This window comes from Galeopterus variegatus, unplaced genomic scaffold, assembly GCF_000696425.1.
Source record: "Galeopterus variegatus unplaced genomic scaffold, G_variegatus-3.0.2 Scaffold370, whole genome shotgun sequence".
NCBI classification, from domain to species: domain Eukaryota; kingdom Metazoa; phylum Chordata; class Mammalia; order Dermoptera; family Cynocephalidae; genus Galeopterus; species Galeopterus variegatus.
This window is the reverse complement of record NW_007726481.1, coordinates 570985-597637: the sequence shown is the minus strand read 5'-3', so window position 1 is coordinate 597637 and position 26653 is coordinate 570985. Positions and strand designations below refer to the sequence as shown.

At 39.0% G+C, this 26653-nt stretch overlaps 1 pseudogene; it reads right to left on the bottom strand.

The window, feature by feature from the left end:
* Positions 1 to 24361: 24361 nt before the first annotated feature.
* On the bottom strand, positions 24362 to 25676 carry LOC103586742 (annotated as a pseudogene).
* Positions 25677 to 26653: the final 977 nt, after the last annotated feature.

The window sequence follows — 26653 nt, the reverse complement described above, 5'->3', positions numbered from 1 at the left end:
ACAAGTGTGTGTGTGTGTGTGTGTGTGTGTGTGTATAACATTTGTAAGAAAAACTTTCAAGAAAAAACTCCAAAAAGCTTGAAAGTCAATGTTTATTAAAGGCTTTTGGCCACTCAACATTCCTTTGTCAAATATTTAATCACATGAGTCTGATCTCCACCCACATGGTTCTGTGCAAATTCATTAGCAGCTAGTAAATAAGAGCTGTGGTTTAATGGAATACTTGTAAAGACAGTCCTGGAATTTTGGTGCTGGCGTGGCATGGTATAATAAAGGTGCTCTGTTCGGGAAGGCAGAGTCAAATTTTGGACTGGCTCTGCTACTAACAAGTCATGTGACTTTGGGCAAGTCTAGTATCCACGTTGTACCTCATTTTCTTTCTTTCTAAAATTTATAAAGGACTTGAACTACACTGATCTCTAATGTTTCCCAACTTATAACATCTGTAAGTTGTTGCCTATCAGGAACCTCAGTTTACTTGTGATGGTCATTTTCTCTTCCACAGCTCAAGACATGGTTTAGTTTATAATTCTATTGATTATTAATGTTTTATAGCTAGGTTACATCAGAACCTCTCGTGCATATTTAGCTTGATTTTAGCAATATTTTTAATCTAATAAACTTAATCAAGCAATTAGTTTTTTGTTGGCACAATTTGGGGTGAAATATAGAAACCAGGCCCCAAACAAAGAAAATACAAGTTACTTGGAATAAATGTAAGGTCCTGTGCTAAGACCAAAAAAAAAAAAAAAAAAAAAATCAATGAAAAGTATAATAATACCAATAGCTAACATTTATTGAATAATTACTATGCATTATACCTTCACATGCATTATATTTTTAACCTCATAATAACCACATTATAATTAGAATTATAACTTCTATAATTTACAGATGAGAAAAGTTACTTAGAGGGCTAAGTACCTTTTGCAAGTTATACAGTTAGTAAGTGGTACAGCCAGGACTTAAATGTAGATCTGTCTAACTTCAGAGCTTATCATTTTAACCACTTTGCTATTTCCGTCAATGCAAAAATGAAGGATACATGCCTTAGACTTATTTCAAGTTTAACAAAACAAAACAAAACAGGAATAAAACTTTAAAACTTTTCAGCTGTTCTCATACATTTTGGTTTATCAACATATGCTTTTCTTCCCCTATGAATTCAGCAATGTTAAAATACGCTATAGCACAGAGACTCATCAGAGATTTTACACCAAATTTTGTATTTTAGTACACATAAATAATCCCCTACTGTTCCAATCTGAGAAATAGATAGATAGATCTCAAGTGAATGTACCAGCTACTAGCTGGTACCTTCTCAGATAGCTCCATTTCCTTTAGTCCCTTTACACTCACTACCAAGCAAATAGGTAGATTTCTCGTGAGGTTACCTCCAGAGTAATGATATGAAATAATTTTATAGATGAAACAAAATAACCTAGATGAAAATAAAACCCAATTAGTATTTAGCAACACTGTAACTGAGTATATGTTAATAATCTTGGGCTTAAAAAAAAAAAAAAAAAAAAAAAAAAAAAAAAAAAAGAAGAGGCTCATTCATCTCACTCATTACATTTAATTCTCTAACAAGAACGTCCAAGTTTTACTATCAAATTGGGTGATCAAAGTAGGATATTGTTGCAGATTGGATGCCCACCACCACCACCTCATTGAAGCTTAAATCCCCACTGTAACTGTTGTAGGTGGGAAATCCTATTACGGATTGAAAGGAGGGACTCGAAGAGGTGAGTAGGTTGTAGGACCACGCCATAGTGAATGGATTAAAAATGGTGGTCATGGGCATGGTTCTGAGGGCTTTAAAAGGAGAGCAGTGAGACTCTCCACCATTCTCACCATGTGGGACCCCCGGGTCACTGTCACCACCACCAAGACCTTCACCAAATGTGTTCCCTGAAAGTGAACTTCCCAGCCACCAAAACTGTAAGCAATAAATTTTATTTTATTATAAATTACCCAGTTCCAAGTATTTTGTTATAAGCAATAGAAACAGATGAAAAATAGAAAAAGATGTCTGTATTAGATATCTTTCCAAGGAAAAGTTCAAGAATGTCATGACCTAGTAAAGTTAGATTTTTTTCACATTCTGATTTGCTACCATAAACAGGTAGAAATTAAGATGTCAGAAAATTTTATCACCTTAAAATAATTTAAGTGACCAATTCCTGTATAACTTATTTGTACATTATTATGCAAGAAATGGATGCTTTTAGGTGCCAAACCCTTACTCATACTGGCTTTTTTCATCCTTTGATCCCTTACCTTGATGCTACTTTATGGTGTCAAAACATATCAAAGCTTTGAATCCAATAGTGTCGAAACATAAAGACACACAGATCTGAATCAGCTCATGAAGCTTCAAAATCAAAAGTCCTTCTATCTTAGCTCGTGTCTAGCATTTGACTCAGAGTAGTGAATCACAGCCAAAAAAAAAAAGAGAACTCTCCTTTTTTATTAGTTGTTTCTGAAGAATTTTAAAGATCTGAATTCAAAGTGTGACTTTGAAAGTATTGAGACTGACTTTTTCTCCCATGCAACATACCAGAAACTATACAATCAACCCATTTGAAGTAGTTTGCTCATTTTTTTTAAATGTAAGAGTGTTTTTTAAAAATTATTTTTAAAATTTATTGCACCAACAAACTGTGCAGAAAAGAGTTTCTTAAATTTATTTAAAGCCAGAGCACGTGCTGTCTGGGTCTGCTGTTTTTTCTTCTTTCCTCTTTTCTCTCAACACTTTGTTCTACTAAATCTCCCTACCACACTCCCTCCTCTTCCTTCCTTCTCAACTGTGGATCCCTAGAGAGGGTTGCCCTGGGGCTGGGTAATAATCCCAGAAAGGGACTGGGATTCCAAATTGAGGGGGATCAGGAAAGCCATACACAGAAAAGTGCGAAGGACACAGAATGGTTGATGTAAATCTATCCATGTGTTCCAAGTGGATAAGGTACTTAGCTAAAGAGTATAAATGTAAAATGCTAAAAATCAGATCTCTATGAAGCAGCTAATTCTGGAAAACGATTACTTTCTTCTCAACAATTTGTTCATTCTGTATTTTTCCTGCTAGTTATCCATGTTTGTGATTTCATCTTTCCATCTTTGTTTTCCTGAGCTTTGGACAAACCTGGACACTTTAACACATCTAATAAATTGGAGTATGTTCAATTTTTCATCTTTGTATTTACTGAGGATAACTAAAATAAAAGGAGAAGAAATACACTAACACTAGAAACAAACTTCAAAAACACGTCACTCATTAGACTGAAGACCAAAGCAACCTTCCAGAAGCTAAGTTAAGCACTCAGAAAGTCAGGCAGCATGATACAACTGCACAGTTTAAGGGCCTCACTCCTCCTTACTGTCTAATCGATATGCCCGTATTTTAGATGTACCTGGTATCAGTAGGAACTTTTATGGAACTTTAAATAGTCTTTGTATACACCTAAATCCTGACTTATAAGTACAAAAATTAGCCACACTTTTTTTAACAGCTCAATCTTCCTAAGAAGTGCTAATAACAATTCAATGAAATAAGCGGTTTTTATTTCTCTCTAAACCTAAATTGTGGCTTATTTTTCTGTGAAAAAGTGATCATTTACCAAGCCAGTAAGGACACTGGAATGTCCTTCGTAGAACCTGTTGCCACAGTAATTTCAGTTTACAGCAGCACTCTGTTCCCATCAAGGGAAAAGGAAATCTGTATTTTTAAAGGCATTTTTTAACATTTCATTTTCCATGCTGACTCACCTTGGTTTGCACAGGCCCCGTTTAGGCACTGACCTGGGGAGTGAAGTAACCAGGTCTGCCCACACTGCAGCCTCTTCAATCTGACTTTCTCCCAGTTCCTCTCTTTAATAGGGCTTTATGGAGGAGGGAGTAGCTTCAATCATTCAGTACTTTATAAAAGCAACAAAAAATTCTCACTGAATTGAGCTTAGACCATGCTCAGTTCACTTAATAATTGAATTACACATCAAACTTTATGCCAGAGGTTTCAGAGAGTGTCTGGATAAAATTTCAAGACGATTCCTGATGATCTTTTTTTATACTGCTCCTAGCCAAGCATGTCCTGCTCCTTTTGAAAATCTACTTTGTTATTGTTGCCTAGTGTTAAAAGAAAAACTTTAGAAAAATTAAACAGAATTTAATTTGAGCAAAGAACAGTGTGTGAATCGGGCAGCTCCCAGAATCAGAACAGATTCAGAGCAACTCCGCTGCTGCTAAGTGGTCGGTTAAGATTTACAGACAAAAAAAGGGAAGTGACATACAGAAAACAGAAGCGGGGTACAGAACAGCTGGTTGCCTGTAATTGGCTGAGACTTGGCTACTTGTTACAAGCGTAGATTACAGTCGGCTTGCACGTCAACTTAAGGTACAAGAGTCGCTTAGTCTGTGTAGTAGCCTGTTTCTGTTACTTATAACAAAATACCCGGAACTGGGTGATTTGTAAGAAAATGAAATTTATTGCTTACAGTTTCAGAGGCTGGAAGTCCAAAGTCCAGGGAACACATCTGGTGAGAGCTTTCTTTTGTGGCAACTTCAGTGACAGCAGAGCATCACATTGCAAAAATGGAGGAGCCCAGAGAGCAGAGAGACCAACCTCCTCATCCACGCTCCTTTGAAAGCCCTCAGAACCATGCCCATGACCGTCACCATTAATCCATTCTCTATGGCATGGTCCTACAATCTAATCACCTCAAGGCCCCACCTCTCAATTACCATTAAAGGATTTCCCACGCTCAACAATTAACAGTGGGGATTAAGCCTCAGTGAGGTTGGGGGGCATCCAATCTGCAGCAGTCTGTCTACACATCAAGTTAGGTTACAGTTCACTGGGTCTGAAGAAACCTTTAAGCCAAACTTAACAATTGCCCCCTTTTGGTCAACCTCTCAATTCTGAGAGATTGACCAACAGTGACATTTCTCTGTGTCATCACTGTAAGTGGACTTACGCAGTCTCAAATTCCACTGAAAAATCGCAGAATAGTGGGTTTTATAAGGTGGGATCGGGGAAACGGAACAATAGGGGAAAAACCCGATTAGCATCAAGTTGCATTTTCATAAGGGTTAGAGCAGAGGGGACTTCCTTACTAGGCTGGAATCTCTCCTTTTCAGGAGAAAAAAAACAATGGTCTGTTTTGAGATCTATCTGCTTTCTTAAAGTTTTAGTTTGAATAGGTGACACCTAACATGAATGACTCCGTTTTGGTTTGGTCTTATCCGTTGGAGACTAGGGTAGGAGCTCAGTCCAAAGCAATGGCCTCCCATAATCTTTATTTAATAATTCCCCCCCTTTGGGTCAGGTTCTCACCCAGGTGAGCATGTGACCAAAACTTAGGGCATTAGCACCACTCTCAATTACCATCATTTTAGGTTTCCAGTCTCAACACATCATTTATAGGTTATGGTGTCCTCATGATCATGCATTTTTTGACTTTTTGTCATACCATTCAAAGAGAGACCATTTGACATTCCACAGATTGCTGCATGCAAACATTTAAAACTTCAAGAGAATACAGTGCACCAAGGAGTCTACCATTTTGACTCTCAGGAGGATAATACCAAGAGTTTGGAGCATGCTTCTTAGCCAAGGTCTCTATAAAGGAAATAAACCAAAATCAAATAGATGAAAGAATAAGCCAGATGAAGAGTCTAACCATTTTAACTGTTGGCTAATCCCCAGCAACTAAGCCTTTAAACTACCCAATATATTCATCCATGTGTAACAAGAAGTGTCAACAACTGCACAGGTTCTTCTCTGTTCATCCGGTGGGCAGTCTAGAGCACTTCTACTATCTAGCACAACTTTAGCAAGAGAACTTAAAGAAGTCGGATGTGTAACTATAGACTTTGCAGTAGAATCTGCTATAGAATCTATTGTGAGTGGTAATTTTTAAATCACTGCCTCATTTATATTTATTCCAAGCCATGGAAAACACAACAAAAACCTAACACATTATGCCCATCCAGAAGGGGTAATGCCTTCTTGCAATGTTCTCTTTAACATGCGATGTAGGTTAAGAAGAGTGAACTAATGTTCTGTTGCTGATTGACTATAGGGCAACAAAGACACTATTAAAATTTCTAGCCCACATTTGTCATTCATTTTTCATCTGTCAAAGTTGCCCATTATAAAGTTGATTGCAAAATCCTCCACAAATAAAAGTATATCCCATGAGTGCATACAAGGCCCTTTTGGGAGATTTTTTTGTTTTTTTTAGTTCTATTCTTCATAAATACATTACTTGGAATGATGAAATTAGCAGTTTCTAGAAAAGGGTCTGAGGCAAAGTTATTACAGGTTAAAAGAGTACTATAGGGTCCTGGCATGTATATCAGTTAGCAATAAACTCCTTTTAGGCTTTCGGTGCAATTCTAATTATGGCATTATACTGCCAAGTGAAAAAGGTAGGCATAAGTAAGGAAAAATTAAGAGAAATAAGAGTTTTATGATGGGGCAGAAGTCTTGATCCTTGATCTTGGGGAAGCTGTCTAGGATGCCATCTGAGGAGAAACTTCTCTGTTTAGCTTTCCCTTAAGTTCTCCAAGGGGTATATGGCTTCAAGAGCCTAGAGGGGCCCTTGAGCTTTGAGACACAACCCCAAAGTTCAAAGTCCCAAAGTTTTGCTTTGGTGTAAATGGCAAGGGCAGTCTTTCTCTGATGTCCTTTCCAGAAGACCCAACATCTGGGTTTTAGATCATTGTTTGATTATACTCAGTTGGTGGATCATAAACAGCTTCTTCTACCTGGTAAAAATGCACTTTGGCATAGTGCATTTAAGCCTTGCAGCATTTAATCATATGAGAGTTTATGAGAGCAGGAGATACATGAGGTTCCTTTATCAGGGGCATAAGCCTTCCATTGAATATTTCATAAGGGGTCAACTTATGTTTTCCATTGAAAGTAGATCTGATTGTCATAAATCTACAATACCTTTGACCAAGGCAATTCAGTCAATTGAGTTAGCTTTGCCTTATGATATTTTGTCTATAATGCCTTATTTAACCGTTTTATAACTTGTCCAGTGAAACAAGAACCTCTATCACTAGAGATTTTCTCCAGAATGTCCCATGCAGAAAAACATATTTTTCAACAACCTTTTAGCTACTGTTATAGCATTGGCCTTCCTGCATGGGAAAACTTCTATACAATCAGAAAACATGAAATGAAATTCAATTGAAAATTGCAGTTAAATGAAATTCCTCTATAAATTTTTAAATGACCCATCGGGTAGCAGATATGTACCTGAAGTTTTGATTGTCTTCCCAGAATTATGGGTCTGACAAACCAAACATTGGTCATAAACCATTTTAGAAATTTTATAACAGTCATCACATCAATTTTTTCCCCCATAATTTGGATCATTTTATCTCTCCCATGAAGAGTCATGGAGTGCAGAGCTTTTAATAATAAAGCTTTATGTACTCAGGAAGGACCAGGCAGCTGTCCATGCATAAGTCCATGCTTAACATAGGATTTTTTTTTTTTTTTTTTTTTTTTTTTTGGTAGCTGGCTGGTATGGGGATCTGAATCCTTGACCTTGGTGTTATATAACACTTGGCTCTAACCAGATTTATATATATATTTTCTAAATACCAATTTTGTTTCTTCAACTCAGGTGCATCATATTGTTTACCGAATGGGTTATCATAGGTAATTTCACTTGATCTTAGCCAAGAGGCCAAGAAGTGATCATCATAGATAATTTGACATGGCATGAAAATTTGCCAATGAAAATTTGCCCATGGTATTTCGTTAATTCTTAGCATGAAAATTTGCCAAAGTATTCCCATGGTATTTCATTAATTCTTATCTTGCTTGATGTTGGTTAACAGTTTTATAAACCAATCGTTTTTTGTTTTTTTTTTTCCATTAGAGTTCAGGAATTCTTACCTAGTGCAATGATATGACCAAAGGTTATCAGAAACCTGAACTTGTCAGAGTCCTTTCCATGAACCTGCTGGAAGACACAACACTTTAGGATTATAATTTTTTGTAAAGAGCTTTAGAAAAAACATCAGAATTAAGCAATTAACTGTGGGCAACAAAACTTAAAATGGTCATGACTAACGATGCAATCAATAAGAAAATTTGGTTATTTCTTTGACCTATGATAATTTAACATAATAATCATGATTAAGACTGATAACAGACCAAGACATATTAGAACTTTAAGAATTTCATACAATTTTGGAAAATATATTAATAACACAGCCATACAAATATAACTTTAAAAAGGTTAAACATCACCTTTTGTTTGACAATGCTTCCCAGATAATTTAACACATCAGACAAACCTGTTTATTGCCTCTCTTTTAAATGCTTTAGGGGCCACGGTTAGTTTGAGGTTAAAAAACCTAATATTAATTTTGAAATTTGATTTTGGGGAGCCTGTCAAATATGTCAAAAGCTTAACATACTTGATCAAAACAGGATCACAGGTCCCTGTAAAATAATAGTCATTCATTTAGCCAAAGTAAGATTTTGGTTTTTGTTTTTAAAGATGACCAGTAAGGGGATCTCAACACTTGGCTTGGTGTTGTCAGCACCACGCTCACCCAGTGAGCTAACCGGACATCCCTATATGGGATCCGAACCCATGGCCTTGGTGTTATTAGCACCACACTCTCCCGAGTGAGCCACAGGCCAGCCCAAAGAAAGAGTTTGAAAAGCAAAAACTTGTAGTCTTTGATAGAGAGGAGACTCAGTTATCCAAATAATCAAAATACCTAATAAATACCACATGAGGCTAGAAAACCAAATTCTATTTTTGTATTAGAGTACTATTGATACTAATGCTTAATTTTTAGAAAAAAAATTATTTTTATAGATAAAACACATCTTTGATGTAAGCTTTGCTTACCCAAAACACATCTTACTTTTCTCACATAAGTGGTTTTAATTACCATGTATTTATTAGAATAATTTTAACTCTAGTAACCTTAATCTCTAGTGAAAACCTAGAAAGTAAACAATTTTGAACTATTTTATATCAGTATTCATAGATGAAATGCATTTTCTAATTTTTGAAAAGACATATTTTCTCAATTTTTAACAGATCCAAATATAGTTAGCTTTTTTTAATATTGCATAAAAACAAAATGTCACATAATATAAACTTAAATTTATGTATAATAACTAACGTTTTAGTATTTTCATTTACTTACAAATGACTCAGACATCTGCAGTTATCTATTACTTAATTTAACATAACATGACTTTAAGATTTCAAACTACTGAAAAGAAATTTTGAAACTATGACAATTGTATTCATAAGTGTTTAATCCATTCACATTTGTCTAATTTACTCACACCAAGCTAAATCTTTATCAACCAGTATTAACTAAGGCCTTTGAGATATTGGACATAGGTAACCTTTCCCTAATCCGAGTACCCACACGGCACACAGGGTGGCCATGTGGAGCCCAAGACAGAGGATACGAAGATGATGTCTAAAGGATCCTGTCCCTCCCAGCATGGCCAGGAGGCAGATCTGAGACAGGGAGGATAAGATCATGTTGGATTTTATCCTGTAGCTGGTGGTCCACGTGCTATAGACACATATATTCCCAGGCTCCACCATGGCCACCTGTCTAGACCCCAGAATTCAGAGGCTTAAAACTAAAAACAGGCTAACAACAAGATGTGTACAAGGCTTTGGCAGAAGCCCAGCAGCCAGTCCTCACAACTTTTAGTTCACAAACAAATTAAGCAAGTATCAATCATATTATATCACACAAGCAACAATTTTATGACCTTAAAACATCAGAGACAGTATAAATTTGCTCTGACCAATAGACAAGTTTAGGCAAAAATGTCTGAATTAAATCTTGAAAACATTTATATTTTATTTTACCAACAATTAAAAAAACAAAACTAAAGTCACATGAACTTGAAAAGCATTTAGGCTTATTATAAGTGCACATTATTTTTAAGCTGCTTTGGTACCAAGTAGACAATATGCAAACACATGTATAGACATAAACATGTAGACACAACATATAGCTTGCCCATGTATAAATAGAAAAAACAGAAACAAATAAAAATACAATATATAACTTACTAATTTTTTTTTTTACTGAAATGATCAATTGTACCTATCTGTGGTGTTAGGCAATTATGTTTTAGCCAATGTGTAAGATGGCAGCAGGCAGACGGGAGGAACACCCAAAATGGCTGTGGAGAGTTTCAGGTCCCTAGAACAGCATGTTTTCCGAGAATCACAAAAAAAAAACCCTCCCCCTTCTTCCTTACCACCACATCCCTTTCCTGTGCACGCAAATTTCTCCACCTATAGAAAGATCCCAGCTCAGCTCAAACCCTGCTCGCTTCCCTCCCCTTCCTTCTTAGCCAATAGGAACAGTCCAGCTCAGCCTAACTGGATATAAAAGACCCACCCTGACTCTCCCCGCTGCTGCTCCCACTTCCCAGAGGGCAGCCTGCTTGTTCATTTTGCACTTTGGTTGAGTCCCTGTCTCCTGGTGTGTTTTATTTTCACACTCAGGCCAGGGCTTTTCCTTTCATGGGGGGTACAGCATTAAATACCAATACCTTTGTGCAATATGTGATGCTCAAATCAGAATAATTAGTATATTCAACATTACAAAATGTAATCATACCTAACTCCCTCTGTTTCTCCCCCTCCCCCACCTCTGGTGGCCTCAGTTCTGTTCTCTCCTTTTGAAAGCTCAACATATTATTGTGATTGTCCTTTTTTTTTCTCCCACTTTTGAGTGAGGACATGTAGTATTTCTCTTTCTGTGCCTGGCTTATTTCACTTAACATAATTTTCTCTAAGTTCATCCAAGTTGCTGCAAATGGTAGAACTCCATTCTTTTTTATGGCAGAGTAGTATTCCAATGTGTATATATATACCACATTTTCCTTGTTGAAAAAACAGAAACAAATAAGAATACAATATATAACTCACTAATTTTAAAGGGCAGTTAGACTAAAATCATGTTTCATTTATGAAACAAGTTAAAGCTTATCTGCCCCATGTGGTTGAGGCCCTCACCATGTTTTAAAGAAAGCCAGGTAGCAAATTTACATCTCAAAGCACAGAGAAAGAATGCAAGCTTTTCCAAGGAGTTTGGGGTGTCAAAGGAGACATAGAGAAAGATTAAAAAATGGATGACAAGATGAAATAAAATCATTGTATTTAACCTTCGGATTTTAGATGGAGATACATAGATGATCCTAGAAGAAAATTCAGAAATCTGTTCAAAATAACAAGTTGGGACTGGCCAGTTAGCTCAGTTTATAGAGCACAGTATTATAACACCAAGGTCACAGGTTTGGATCCCCATACTGGCCAGCCACAAAAAAAAAAAAAAAAAAAAGTAACCAGCTGAATGCCAGAAAGTTGTATTTTAAAGACTTATTTAGTTCAACTGGTGGTCTTTTTAACTTACCTTCTGTTTCTTAGCTAAACTTACTGAGTTCAGGGAAGATGAACAAATAGGGCAAAGAAAGAATTCTCTATGCCTGGACTCAGCATAGATAGCTCTGAAAAAGAAAGAAGCCTACTTTACCTGAGGGCCTATTTTTTTTATAAAAACTTTATCCAGCTTTTTTTTTTTTTTTTTCTTCCTTCAGGGCAAGATAGCAACTGAGCCAAAAAGGTAGTAGATTCAATTTTTCTTATCAATTAGTCACTTAAGCTTTTTATTTGCCTTTTGTAATGAATCTTTTAAAAGAGGCAATAAACATTTAAAAATCATTAGAAATTTTTAGGCATCCCTGGATAAGCCTAATTTGGGAGCCTTCAATTTTAAATGCACTTTTGTTTATTTGGAACACTCCAGCATAATTTTAAATAACCTTTAGTATGATTTAATCATGTTTGAACACATTTCTACTTCCAGGGCTAAAACTTACACATGTAAAGGTAGGCATAGCCAGATGGTGGAGTACTCAATTCTTCAGAAATGAAGGATTCCATTTTATGTTAAGTCTTGGCTTTGGCTCTGAGATCTACTTGATCAACTTGGCCAAAGATTTTTCTCTACCTAAGCATACAAGAAAAAGCCAGTCTGATCCCGAACCCAATCCAGTTTCTGTCTCTGACCCAGCCAGACATCCAAAGCCTCTGACTGAATCCAGTCCAGTTAATTATCAGATCCAGTCCCATCCTGGATCCAGTCCAGTTTCTGTCTTGACTTCCAAACCCAATCTGGCTAAAAAAAAATTTGCTCAAACAAACTTGGATAACTCAAAACACAAATCTGTGCAGATTCAGCATCTGAGAGAGAACTTACCCATTATCCTCAGTTGATGCAAGACAGCAATGGATGCAATGGGTCCTGCAGGCACCTCACTTGGTCACTCCATACTCCTAGGAGTTGCTGGAAAGTCCCACTTCTCTGACACCATCTATTAAAAGAAAAATTTTAGACAAATTAAATTTAACAGTTTAATTTGAGCAAAGAACAATTCACAAATCGGGCAGCCCCCAGAATCAGAACAGATTCAGAGCAACTCCACTGCTGCTGAGTGGTCAGGTAAGATTAATAGACAAAAGGGAAAGTGACTACAGAAAATGGAAGCCCACAACCGTCTGAGACTCAGCTACTTGGAGCTGGGTAATTTATAAAGAAAAATGAAATTTATTGCTTATAGTTTCTGAGGCTGGGAAGTCCAAAGTCCATCTGGTGGTGGCAACAGTGACCCAAAGGTCTCACATTGCAAGATGGTGGAAGCAGAGAGAAGAGAGAGAGAAAGAGACAGACTCTCCTTTTCTTTTAAAGCCCTCAGAACCACGCCCCTGACCACCATTTTTAATCCATTCACTACTTGTTACAAGACTAGATCGCAGTCTGCTTGTACATCAACTTAGGGTACAAGAGTAGGTTAGTCTGTTTACACACCAAGTTAGGTTATAGTTCACTGTGTCTGAAGAAACCTTTAGGCCAAATTTAATTTAACACTAGTTCCGGGTAACCCTCCATTCTTTCATTCACTAAATATTTACTTAGCACCTACAAGGAGTCAGACACTGTCCTAGGCTCAGGGAAGAAAAGAAATACCACTAAAAAAATCCTGGAACTTGTATGCTACCAAGATGACACACAGAATAACCAACCAATAAACACAACAAATAAGTACATCACGAAGGGTGACTTGAGGAAGGAGCAGTTCAGGCAGAGGCTGTGAGGCTGGAAGATGCCTGATGTGTGCAGGGAAGAGGAATGAGACCAGTGAGGGGGGATAAAGGAAGAGGGAAGGGATATAGGAGGCAAGATAAGGGAGGTTAAGATGGTTCCCATATCCCACAGGGCCTCCTACGGACTTTGGCTTTTATTCTGTGTGAAGTGGAGAGCCATTGGAGCTATTGGAGGGCTCCAGAAGAGGGATCTGATCCAATTGAAGTATCACATGGATCACTCTGGTTGCTGCTTCAGCAACAGACTGTCAGAGACTGTGGCCATTATCAGGGTGTAGATGGTGGTGTAGACCAGGTGATGGGAGTAGAGGCGAGACAAAGGGATCAAACTCCATATACATTCTGAAGGAAGAGTCAATGAAGTCTCTGTGGGGTGTGAGAGAAAGAAAGGATGACTCCAAGATATTTGGCCTGGGCAAGTGGAAGGATGGAGGAGCAGGTGGGGGGTGGGGGCACGGCAAGGTCAGGAGCCCAGTTCTGGATACGTTGAATGTAACATGTTAGACATTCATGTGGAGAAATTGAGAAAGCAAATGGATATAGCCTCCTGTTCAGAAAGATCAAGCTGGAGCCATAAACTTGAGGTTTAGATTGTACTTAAATCCAAGGGACTGGCAGAGATCACTCTGGGAGTGAGTGTAGATGGAGAAGACAGGACGTCCAAAGTCCAAAGCCTTGGCCACTCCAGAGGCTGGGAGAAAAGGAGATACGAGCAAAGGAGATTGAGAAAAATGAATGAGATAATAGGAAAACAGAGCAGCACCCTGGAAGCCTAGTGAAGGAAGTTGTTTCTAGGGGAGAGGGATCAACTGTGTCAAATGTCTCTAATGGACTGTATAAAATGAAGAATAAAATTGACCATTAGAGATCACAACTTGACATGAGAACTTTCAGAGGAGTGGTGGTGGCAAAAACTTGATCGAACGGGATTTAAGAGAATGGAAGGAGAGAAATTGAAGACAGTAAGTATAGACAACTCCAGAAGAATCACACTGCGAAGAGCGGCAGAGAGAGCAGAGCTAGAGGGAGAGATACCAATGGAGGTGGGGTCAAGAAAGGTTTTTCAGCACCTCGGGGCCCACCCAGGGACCCGGGGTATGGAGAGGGGGACCAGACCCCACTCCCACAACCAGGCACACCATGCCAGTGCCTTGGGGCCCGCCTGGGGACCCAAGGTATGGAGCTGAGGATCAGATACTCTCCAAAACCAGGCACACCACTAGCACCAAGGAGCACGCCAAAAACATCTCCTGCATGTGGGTGGCCCACCACAGCCACCACAATAACCATGGCTGCCGCAAAAGTGCCTAGATGCCACAACCACCACGCAGATGGTCCCCCAGCCACTGGAGTGCATTGACATAAGGATTCACCAGCAGAGATAAAGAAAAGAAGAGGATGTCTCTGTCCACAAAGCCCATTCCAGAGTGACAGAAGAAGCAGCTGCTCTATGATAATATTGGGGGACCTGACCACACCTCTCAGCATTGGACACATGATCTAGGCAACAAATCAACAGAGTAACCATTACTCTTTCAGAAGGAGAGAAGAAATCTAGGGTAATTAGAGGGGGGAGGGAGAGAGAGGGGAGGATGGGGAGAGATTGGAGAAGGGGCATAAAGAATAATTACAATTTGTAACAATATATATGCTGGTAATATTGATTTGATCATATATATCAATGTTGAGCACCAAAAATATGTATAACCAGTTGTTTTTTTTTTTAAAAGATGACCGGTAAGGGGATCTTAACCCTTGACTTGGTGTTGTCAGCACCACGCTCACCCAGTGAGCGAACCGGCCATCCCTATATAGGATCCGAACCCGGGGCCTTGGTGTTATCAGCACCGCACTCTCCCGAGTGAGCCACGGGCCTGCCCTATAACCAGTTTTGATTCAATAAATAAAATAAATTTTAAAATAAATATAAATAAATAAATAAATAAATAAAGGTTTTTCACATAATTAATAGGAGAGAAATACGAGCATGCCTAGTGACAGTAACAATCCCTTAGAGAGGGTAAACTGATGACAAGAGAGAAAGTATGTTTGCCAAGCAGCATTCAGGGTCCACTCAGGGTTTATGTTCATGAATTTAAAATAACAGTCCTCATGCTTATTTTCTCCAGCCACATTCAGCCACATGAGTTCAAGCACTGAGTAGGTGGAAAGCTTGATTTCACCAGTTTTGGTTTTACCAAGAAAAGTCAAGCAAGTGAGAGTTGCAAGGGGTTATGTAAGGGAGGTTTTGTTCTGTTTCATTTCGTTTTGTTTTTTGTGGCTGGCCAGAACCTTTGACCTTGGTGTTATCAGCTCTAACCGAGTGAGCTAAACAGCCAGCCCTAAGGGAGGTATTTGTTTGTTTGTTTGATTTTGGTGGCTGGCTGGTATGGGGAGATTGTGGTGTTGGAGCTGGGAAAAAAGGAGGTATGAGCATTCTGAAGAAAGAGTCAATGGAAGTCTCTTGCTGCCATTGGAAGGGAAAGGCACCAGGGGAGCACACAAGATAAGATTACAGATGAAGGAGAAGATTCCCGGAGATGGGGTGTATTATGGGTTAAATTGTGTCCCCCTAAAATTTATATGTTGAAGTCCTAACTCCAGTACCTCAGAATGTAACCTTATCTGAAAATTGGGTCATTGCAGATGTGATTAGTTAAGATGAGGTCATACTGGAGTAGGGTGGGCCCTAATCCAATGCAGCTGGTGTCCTTACGAAAATAGGAAATTTGAACACAGACACACACAGGGAGAATGCCATGTGAACAGGAAGGCAGAGATCACGTAAGTCTACAAGCCCAGGAATGCCAAAGGTTGGAGCATCCAGGGAGAGGCATGAAACAGATTCCCCCACATCCCTCAGAAAGAACCATCCCTGCTCACTCCTTGATCTCAGACTTCTAGCCTCCAGAACTGTGTGAGAATATGTTTCACAGTTTGTGGTACTTAGTCATGGTAGCCCTAGCAAGAAGGGTGCTTGATGGAGAGCACTAGGAAAATGGTGGGGTAGGGACTGGCGGTCAGAGAGTGGAATGCCCACAGTGCAGTCATGGAGGCCATACAACTATGGGTAACAGGGTGATGACAGTCTGGCATGACAATGGAAGTGGCAAAAGCAGAAGGACCAGACTGTGAGAGGAGAGATAAACAGGGAACCGAAATATCAGAGGAATAAAGGGACATCTACATGAATACTGGAATTGCCAAGAATTAAGACACAAAGAGGATTGCAATGGTGAGACAGGAGCACTGAGAAGATGGGGGAATGACCCCAGGACAATCAATGTCAGCAAAATGAGCAGAACAAGTAACGTAACCTAATGACCCGAGAGTCAATGCAGGACATTTTTAGTTAGGAGAAAGAAGAATGATCTAGAGGTAGCAATGAGGAGTGAAAAAGAAAGGTACCCCACCTCCAGGCCCATGGCACAGGTGTGGGGGAGAAAACCACAGCCACAGCACGATAAGGAGAAGGCTCAGAGACTCAGAAGGCAGTGCCCTCAGGGGAGAGCCAGGTTTTCATCAGAGCAAGATGGAGCTGAAAATATCAGGTTTTGCTAGTAATAAACTGAGTTCCAGAAGGGAGGTTTCAGAATTGCACGAGGGTAGGAGATGTCCTCCTCTGATTCCACGGCCAATGCTGATCCACATTGGACTAATTACTTCCTTCACTCAAAGCTAATAGTCTGGTAGCAACAAATGTTCAGTCTCCAGCTGCAATTACTTGCTTTGTCAACTCCATTTTCTAGCTCTAGCTAATTCTGTTTCAATACCTACTTATTACACAGGTTGAAGCAGTAGTGAGTTCCTTTCTCTAACAGAACCACAGAAATCATGGATGCTGCCTTTTTTGTTTTATTTATTTATTTGGCCTTTTTTTTGCCAGTATGGCAAACGATGGGGATACATTCTAAGAAATGCATCTTTAGGCAATTTTTATCATTGTGTGAACATCACAGAGTGCACTTACACAAACCTGGACGGAACAGTCTACTACACACCTAGGCTCTATGGTGTAGCCTATGGCTCCTAGGCTACAAACCTGTACATCTTGTTACTGTACTTAATACTGTAGGCAATTGTAATACAATGGTAAGTATGTGTGTAACTAAATGTAGAAAAAATACAGTAAAAATTCAGATAAAGATCTTTATAAAAGATAAAATATTGTACACCTGTATAGGGCACTTATCATGAGTGGAGCTTGAAGGACTGCAAGTTGCTCTGTGTAAGTCACAGTGAGTGGGAGTGTGGGACATTAGGACATTACTGCACACTGCTGTAAACTTTATAAACACTATATTCTTAGGCTACATTAAATTTATAATAAATACTTTTCTTTCTTCAATAATAAATTAACCTTAGCCTACTATAATATTTTATTTTATCAACTTTTTAACTTTTTTAACTTTTTGACTCTTTGTAATAACACTTAGCTTAAAACACAAATTGTACAGCTGTTAAAAAATTTTTTCTTTTTATCCTTATTCTATAAGATTTTTTCCACTTTCAAATTTTTTTTATTTTACTTTTTAAACTTTTTTGTTAAAACTAAGACACAAATACGCACATTAGCTTAGACCTACACAGGGTCAGGATCATCAATTATCGCTGTCTTCCACCTCCACCTTCTGTCCCACTGGGAGGTCTTCAGGGGCAATAACACACAAGGAGCTGTCATCTCCTACAATATGGTGCCTCCCTCTGGAATCCCTCCTGAAGGTCTGCCTGGGACTTTTCTTGAGGAGGTGTCACTCTTCAGAAATATGCCCAGGGGGGTTGCTTGGTATGTTTCTTTTTTTCATCATAGATTTGCTTGTAAGCAGATAATGCACCATGAAAATTCCTCTATTAGTGAAAACCTTTTGATGTTGGGGTCCATGTTTCCAAACTTTTTAAAAGGAAATTGCAGGAGAAGAAACAGACGATCTGCAACAGCTTCTGCTAAACCCTTCACTGTGCATTTTCCTGGAGGTTCTTCTTTTTCTTCTGCAGTTTCCCTTTCCTCTTGCCTCTTCTTCAGCTATGCGTTCCTGTTCCAGTTCCAACAACTCCTTTTTAGTCATTCCTTCAGGAACCACCTCTAGGAGCTTGTCAGTGTCATCCTCCTCCATGCCTGGGTTAAAGCTATTTGCCATCTCGACCACAGCTGAGATGTTAATTTTTGCAACCCAAAGCCTTTGAAGTCATGAACAAACCTCTTGTGTGTCTTCCTCCAGATGCCATTCATACACTTTTTGGTGACATCACCCCAAGGCCAAGCAATGTTCTTGATGTAGTCACAGACGTTGTAAGCCTTCCAGAATTGCATCAGTGTCTCCTTCAGCTGCACCAATAGGCTGGACAAAGGTCCTCCTCAGGGAGGAGGCCTTGAAAGCTGCTATAATTCCTTGATACAGTGGTTGGATCAAAGAGGTGGTGTCTGGAGGTAAAAACACCACTTTGATTTTGGGATAAAGATCACAGAAAAAAGGAGGATGTGCAAGAGCATTATCAACAATAAGCAAAATCTTGAAAGTTATGTTATTCCCCAAATAGTACTGCTCCATTTCACTGGCATTGCAATTCAGGAGGGCACCTGGGGAGAGGGGTTGTTCATCCATAAGTTCTTATTGCTCCTGTAGTACACTGGTAGCATGGGGTTATTAATGTGCTTGAAGGCCCTGGGGTTTCTCACTATACCAGATGACAAAGAGTTTTAATTTGTAGCCTGCAACATTGCTCCCAAGCAAGACTGTTACCCTGTCCTTAAAAGCCTTGAAACTTGGCATTGATTTGGCCTCTTTATGGATGAAAGTTATTCCAGGCATCCATTTCCAGCATAAGCAGGTTTCATCTGTACCGAAGATTTGCTCTGGCAAGTAATTTTCTTCCACAATCAGCTTATCTGGAGTTTCCAAACATTCTCTGGCTGCCTTCACATCAGCACTCACAGACTCACCATTGACTTTCACATTATGTAATGAATAATCATTCTTGAATCATTTAAGCCCAGAGCTAGCAGTAAATTTGACATCTTAGTCAGGTCAGGCTTTTCTTTCAACATCACAAACAAACTTTTCTTTGGCCATGATCTTCATGGTGCTGAGAAAAATGAGCTTCTGTGTCTGGCCTCTAAGCCGGGTCATCAGAAGTTTCTCCATATCTGACACAGCCCCTCCCAAATTTTGTTATTCTCATTGCCTTCAATGAAGCAGACCCTTTAACATCTTCTGTCACTTTGTTCTTGTTCTTCTAAATAGTCACTATAGTGGACATGGCTGGGACATAGAAGGGACATGCCTGACTGGCAAGCAATAACAGTCAGTGATTTTGCACCTTCATAGTCCTTAATCACTTTTAATTTCTTTTCCAGGCAAATCACTCGATGTGGCCTCTTCCAGCAACATTAGTAGTGGGTTTTGTATGCTTAGGGGTCTTGATGAACAAGGCAACATGAGATTAAATTAAGCACAAGAGAAGATGCAACTGAGAGACACGGTAAATGCGACATGTGGAGACTGCTGCCACTGTTTTATAGTAAACTTTATTTAAGAAAGTCGGAGTACACTCTACAGTAATGACAAAAAGGATAGCATAGTAAACACATAAAATCAGTAACACAGTCTTTTGTCATCAAGTGTTATGTAATGTACATGACTTTTTAAAAAACTAATTTATTTATTTATTTATTTATTACAAATATTCATGAGATACAAAGCTGATTGTCACCCCTCCTGCCCATAATGTGGGGGCCAGATTCATATTGAGGGCATATCCATTACCAGAAATTACTTTTGTACCCTTTGACCCCTCCCAATTATCCCCCAACCTCTCTCCCCTTCCTCCTCCCCCTACACTCCAATTTGTAGCCCTAGGAATATTCCCTCCCTCTGTTGGATCACGGCCCTACTGTGGTCTTTCTTTCCTGCCTTCCTTTCTCTCGTAGCTCCCACATATGAGTGAGCACATGAGGTATTTATCCCTCTGTGCTTTGCTTGTTTCACTCAACATAAGTTTCTCCAGGTACATCAATCTTGTTGCAAATAGGAGTATTTCATTCTTTTTTATGGCAGAGTAGTATTCCATGATGTATATATAGTTTCCTTATCCACTCATCTATTAATGCACATTTAGGTTGGTTCCATATCTTGGCTATTCTAAACACAGCTGCAATAAACACGGGACTGCAGGTATTTCTTCCACATGATGATTTCCATTCCTCTGGATATATACCCAGAAGAGGGATTGGTGGATCATATGGAAGAACTATCTGTAGTTGTTTGAGAAACCTCTAAATTGTTTTCCAAAGTGGTTGTACCAACTTACAGTCCCACCAACAGTGCAGTAGTGTTTCCTTCTCTCCATACCCTCGCCAGCATTTGTGATTCACCATCTTATGATCATAGCCAGTCTAACTGGAGTGAGGTAGTATCTCAAGGTGGTTTTAATTTGCATTTCCCTGATGACTTGTAATGTTGAACACTTTTTCATGTATCTGTCAGCCATTTGTATGTCTTCCTTTAAAAAAGGTCTATTCAGCTCCTTTGCTGATTTTTTAATTGGGTCATTTTTTTTTTAAACTATATAATTGCTTGAGTTCTATGTATATTCTGGATATTAGTCCCTTGTCAGAGGCATAGTTGGCAAAAATTTTCTCCCACTCTGTAGGTTGTCTTTTCATTCTGTTGATTGTTTCTTTTGCTGTGCAGAAACTTTTTAGTTTGATATAGTCCCATTTGTTTATTTATTTATTTTTTTTTGCTGCTTGTGCTTTCAGGCTCATGTTCATAAAGCCTTTGCCCAGACTTAATGGCTGAAGTGTTTCACCTATATTTTCCCTTAGTAATTTTACAGCTTCAGGTTTTATACCTGGGTCTTTAATCCATTCTGAGTTGATTTTAGTGTATGGTAAGAGATGCAAATCTAGTTTCATTCTTCTGCATATGGATATCCAGTTTTCCCAACACCACTTGATGAAGAGGCAATCATTTCCCCAATGTAGACTTTTGTTGTCTTTGTCTAATATCAGATAGCAATAAGCCTGAGGAGTGATTTCTGGGTTCTCTATTCTACTCCACTGCTCTGAATGTCTATTTTTATACCAGTACCATGCTGTTTTGGTTACAACAGCTTTGTAGTATAATTTGAAGTCTGACAGAGTTATGCCTCTGGCTTTGTTTTTTTTTTCCTCAGGATTGCTTTGGCTATTCGAGATCTTTTGTTTTTCCATATGAAAGGTAAGATTGTTTTTTCCATTTCTGTGAAGAATGTCATTGGTATTTTGACGGGGATGGCATTGAATCTGTAGATCACTTTGCATAGCATAGATATTTTCATGATGTTAATTCTTCCAATCCATGAGTATGGAATATCTTTCCATCTTTTTGTGTCTTCTTTAATTTCTTTCAGAAGTGGTCTGTAATTCTCATTGTAGAGGTTTTTCACCTCCTTGGTTAAATTGACCCCTAGGTATCGTATTTTTTTTGGTGACAATTGTAAATGTGCTTACTTTCTTTGTTTCTCTTTCTGTCAATTCGTTATTTGAGTATATAAATGCTACTGATTTGGGGGCATTTATTTTCTATCCTGCAATGTTACTGAAGTTATTAACCAGCTTTAGCAGTTTTTTGATAGAGTCTTTAGGTTTTTCTATATATAGTATCATGTCATCTGCAAATAGGGAAAGTTTGACTTCATCTTCTCCAGTCTGGATTCCTTTAATTTCTCTCTCTTGCCTGATAGCTCTAGCTAGTACCTCCAGTACTATGTTGAATAGAAGTGGTGAGAGTGGACATCCTTGTCTTGTTCCTGTCCTTAAGGGGAAGGCCTTCAATTTTTCCCCACTCAGAGTAATACTGGTGGTGGGCTTGTCATAAATGGCTTTTATTGTGTTGAGATATTTTCCTTCTATACCTAATTTGTTGAGAGTCTTTATCATGAAGGAACGTTGAATTTTGTCAAACGCTTTTTCAGCATCTATTGAGATGATCATATGGTCTTTGTCCTTGATCGTTTTTTGGGTCTCTATTTCATTTAGTTCTGCTCTGATCTTAATTATTTCTTTCCATCTATGGCCTTTAGGTTTGGATTGTTGTTGTTTTTCAAGTTCTTTGAGGTATAACGTTAGGTCGTTTATTTGGAGTCATTCCTTGCTGTATTCTAATTGCTAATATTTTGTTGAGGATTTTAGCATCTAGGTTCACCAAGGATATTGGTCTGTAATTTTCTTTTTTTGTCTTGTCTTTATCTGGTTTTGGTATCAGAGTTATATTGGCCGCATAGAATGAGTTCGGGAGAGTAGCATCTGTTTCAATTATTTGGAACAGTTTCATGAGAATTGGTATTAACTCCTCTTTAAAAGTTTGATAGAATTCAGCTGTAAAGGCATCCGAACCCAGTCTTTTTTTGTTGGAATATTGCTAATTACCACTGCAATCTCCTTGCTTGTTATTGATCTGTTCAGGTTTTCTATCTCTTCTTCGTTCAGTCTTGGTAATTTATTCCCACAAGTTTTGGTATGATGTATCTTTATTTTCATTAGTTTCTAGAAATTTTTTGATTTCCTATTTAATTTCTTCTTGCACCCATAGGTCATTCAGGAGCCTATTATTTATTTTCCATGTATTTGTATAGCTTCCAGTGATTTGCTTATTGTTTATCTCCAGTTTTAGTCCATTGTGGTCTGAAATGGACAGTGAGACCCATCAATTCTATGTTCCCCAAAGCTGGACCCGTGAACAAATTGTTCCCCATTCTTGCAACATTACCATCTAGATAGCCTGTCAGTCCTCCTGAAGCTAAGCCCTGACTCTTCAGCATGGTGTCAGATAAACACTGAGTACATCACTCTCTCCATTTTCCAAGAAAACTATTACTTAATTCCTGGCAAGTTGCAGTGTAATTGAGTAGGTTGCAGTTTCTTTATATCAGTTATAGTTCACCAGCTTCCTGGAAACACCATGATCTCTTGATGATTCTGGAAACATGCATGAGTCTCCAATTAAAATGGACCAATTTTTTTTATGAAACTATATGCTTTTTAATTCCTGTGGCTCTTTTCTTTCATCTACCCATTTAGCAGTTATGGGCACTTTCTGTATACATTACCCTCAGAGTAGGATCATCCAGGCAGAACAGAAGCCATGGATTATGAAGTACAAAGGAGATTTTGGCAAATGCATAACAGAAACCATGGTCTGTAGGGGTATGAATTGTTAAGTAGCTTGTGTTTGAGAAGTAAAGAAAGTTTCCATTTTTTTTTTCTTTTAAATTCCAGAGGCTTAAATTTAAATATCAAGATCCAAACCCCAAGGATTCAGATAATTGTATCCCATAAACCATTTGTATTAGTCAGGGATCTCTAGAGAAACAGAACCAATAGGAGATATATGTATAATGGGAATTAGCTCCCATGATTACAGAGGCTAAGAAGTCCCTTAATCTGTAATCTGCAAGCTGGAGACCCTGAAAAGCACATGGTGTAATTTAGTCCAAGTCCAAAAGCCCAAGAACTAGGAGCAGGGTTGTCAAAGAACAGAAAAAGATAATGTCTCAGCTCAACAAAAGAAAAATTCACCTTTGCTCAATCATTTTGTTCTATTTGAACCCTCAACAGATTGGATAATGCCAGCGCACACTGGCAAGGGTAATCTTCCCTACTCAGTCACAGCCATATATATTTATGTATATTATATATTTGACAGAATTGGAATCAGTATGCTAACATCTGAGAGGGAGAAATTAATTCTAATGAAATCAAGCCAGTTTTCTAAAGCTCAGGTCATTGCATACTAGATTTGCATTTTGGGAAAATTTTTATTTGCTTTTGAACCTAAATAGATGTTCTGCTTTTAACAATAGAATTTAAACACTTTATGTAAATTGACAGCAAAAAAAGGACGTGGTCACTAATAAAGCACAGGCTTATGAAAAGCACATTAAGGATTATTAAACATGTTATTTATAGTATAATTCACAACTATGCCTGTTAAATTACTTAAATTTTGTTTGTTTTTGTTGAAGCCTTTACTTTGAGACATGATGCAAAAATCGTACAAGTACACATGGAAAAGTAAGACATAATCACAGCTGAGTGAAGACAATCTAACCAGAAATCTTTAATGCCTGTCAGCTAATGTTGAAGCTGAAGTTCTAGGAGTATGACATGCTGCAGGGCTGAAAGGAAGGGATGATTAGTATTCCTCTCCTTCCTTACCATCTCCTTCAGCAGAATCCACACCAACCTCTTCATAATCCTTCTCAAGGGCAGCCATGTCCTTGTGGGCCTCAGAAAACTCCCCTTCCTCCCTTCCCCTCCCCATGTACCAGTGAACAAAGGCACACTTGGCATATGTCAGGTCAAACTTGTGGTCAAGGCGAGCCCAGGCCTCAGCAACAGCTGTGGTGTTGCTCAGCATGCACACAGCAAGATCTCCACCAGGTACCACAGTGGGAGGCTGGTAATTAATGCCAACCTCGAAGCCAGTATGGCACCACTCTACAAACTGGATGCTGTGATTAGTCTTGATGGTGCATTGACATCTTTGGGAACCACATCACCCCAGTACGTCAGGCAGCAAACCATATATTTACCCTGGCGAGGGTCACATTTCACCATCTGGTTGGCTGGCACAAAGTAAGCATTGGTGATCTCTGCTACAAAAAGCTGTTCGTGGTAGACTTTCTCAGCAGAGATGACTGGGGCACATGTGGCTTCCAGAGGGAAGTCGATGTGGAGACAGGGCACCAGGTTGGTCTGGAATTCTGTCAGATCAATATTCATGCTCCATTGAATCTGAGGGAAGCAGTGATAGAGACACAATCTGGCTAATAAGACGGTTAAGGTTAGTGTAGGTTGGGCCCTCGATGTCAAGTTTTCTATGCCAGATGTCATCGATGGCCTCATTGTCTGCCATGAAGGCACAATCACAGTGCTCCAGGGTGGTGTGGGTCATGAGGATGGAGTTGTAGGGCTCAACTACAGCTGTGGAAACCTGGGGGCTGGGTAAATGGAGAACTCCAGCTTGGACTTCTCACCATAATCAACAGAGAGACATTTCATCAGCAGGGAGGTGAACTCAGAACCAATTCCTCCACCAAAGCTATGGAAAACCAAGAAGCCTTGAGACAGGTGCACTGGTCAGCCAGCTTGTGAATACTGTCCGAGATGAGGTCAATGATCTCCTCGCCAGTGGTGTAGTGGCCATGGGAGTAGTTATTGGCAGCATCTTCCTTGCATGTGATGAGCAGCTCAGGGTGGAAGAGCTAATGGTAGGTGCCAGTGCCAACTTCATCAATGACCATGGGTTCCAGGTCTACAAATGCTGCCCTGGACACATGCTTACCAGCACCCCCCTCACTGAAGAAGGTGTTGAAGGAGTCATCTCCTCCTGCAATGGTCTTATCACTTGGCATCTGGCTACTGGGTTGGATGCCATGTTCCAAGTAGTAGAGTTCCCAGCAGGCATTGCCAATCTGGACACCAGCCTGGCCAACATGGACAGAGATGCACTCATGCAGGGTGGCTACTGGTTAGGATGCAAAGGCACCAGGAGCAGACACCAGGTCCCAGTTACTGTCCTCGACAAGCTAAGAGTTGAGGTAACACACCTAAATTACTTAAATTTAATGCTATGGACTGAATCGTGTCCCATCAAAATTTATATATTAAAGCCTTCACCCCTAATGTGACTATATTTAGAGATAGGGCCCATGAGGAGGTGATAAATGTTAAATGAGGTCGTATGGGTGGGGCCCTAATCTAGTAGGGCTCTGCCTTTATCAGAAGAGGAAGGGACACCAGAGATCTCTCTGCCATGTGTTGATACAGCGAGAAGAGAGCTGTCTACCAGCCAGAAAAAGAGCCCTCACCAGAACCTGACCATGCTGGCACCCTAGTCTTGGCCTTCCAGCCTCCAGAGCTGTGAAAAAATTAATTTCTGTCGTTTAAGCCACCCAGTATTTTGTTATGGCAGCCTGAGCTGACTAATTCACCTACCAAGGACATGGTAGAAATTAATACATGAGCAGAAAAGTGGTTAAAGAGGCACAGTGAGCAGGAGACTTGTGCCTTCATAAAAAATGAACATGGATTTCATATTTTGCTAATTTTTAGCTAAAATTAACAAAAATGTTTTCCCTATAAATCTGAACAAATATTTACATAAATATAAAACACTAACTTACCTCTAATATACATTTATTTTATTGGAAAAATCTAACATCAAGATGTTGGAAGAAATTGTGGGTCTTTTCACCTTGAAATCATGCAAATTATACTACTGAGACAGAGTAAAATGTAGATAAATGAGAGTTTTCACTGAGCTTGTTCTCATTCCAGAGATGGCAAAATTTCAGAGAAAGTGTGGTTCTTAGCTGACTGGCATTTCCCTGCATGCTTCTTACAAATCTTGAATATTTCAAGATACCTAAAGCAGAGACCTCCCATGAGTTTGTCACCTGGATGAATAACATGCTGCCATCTT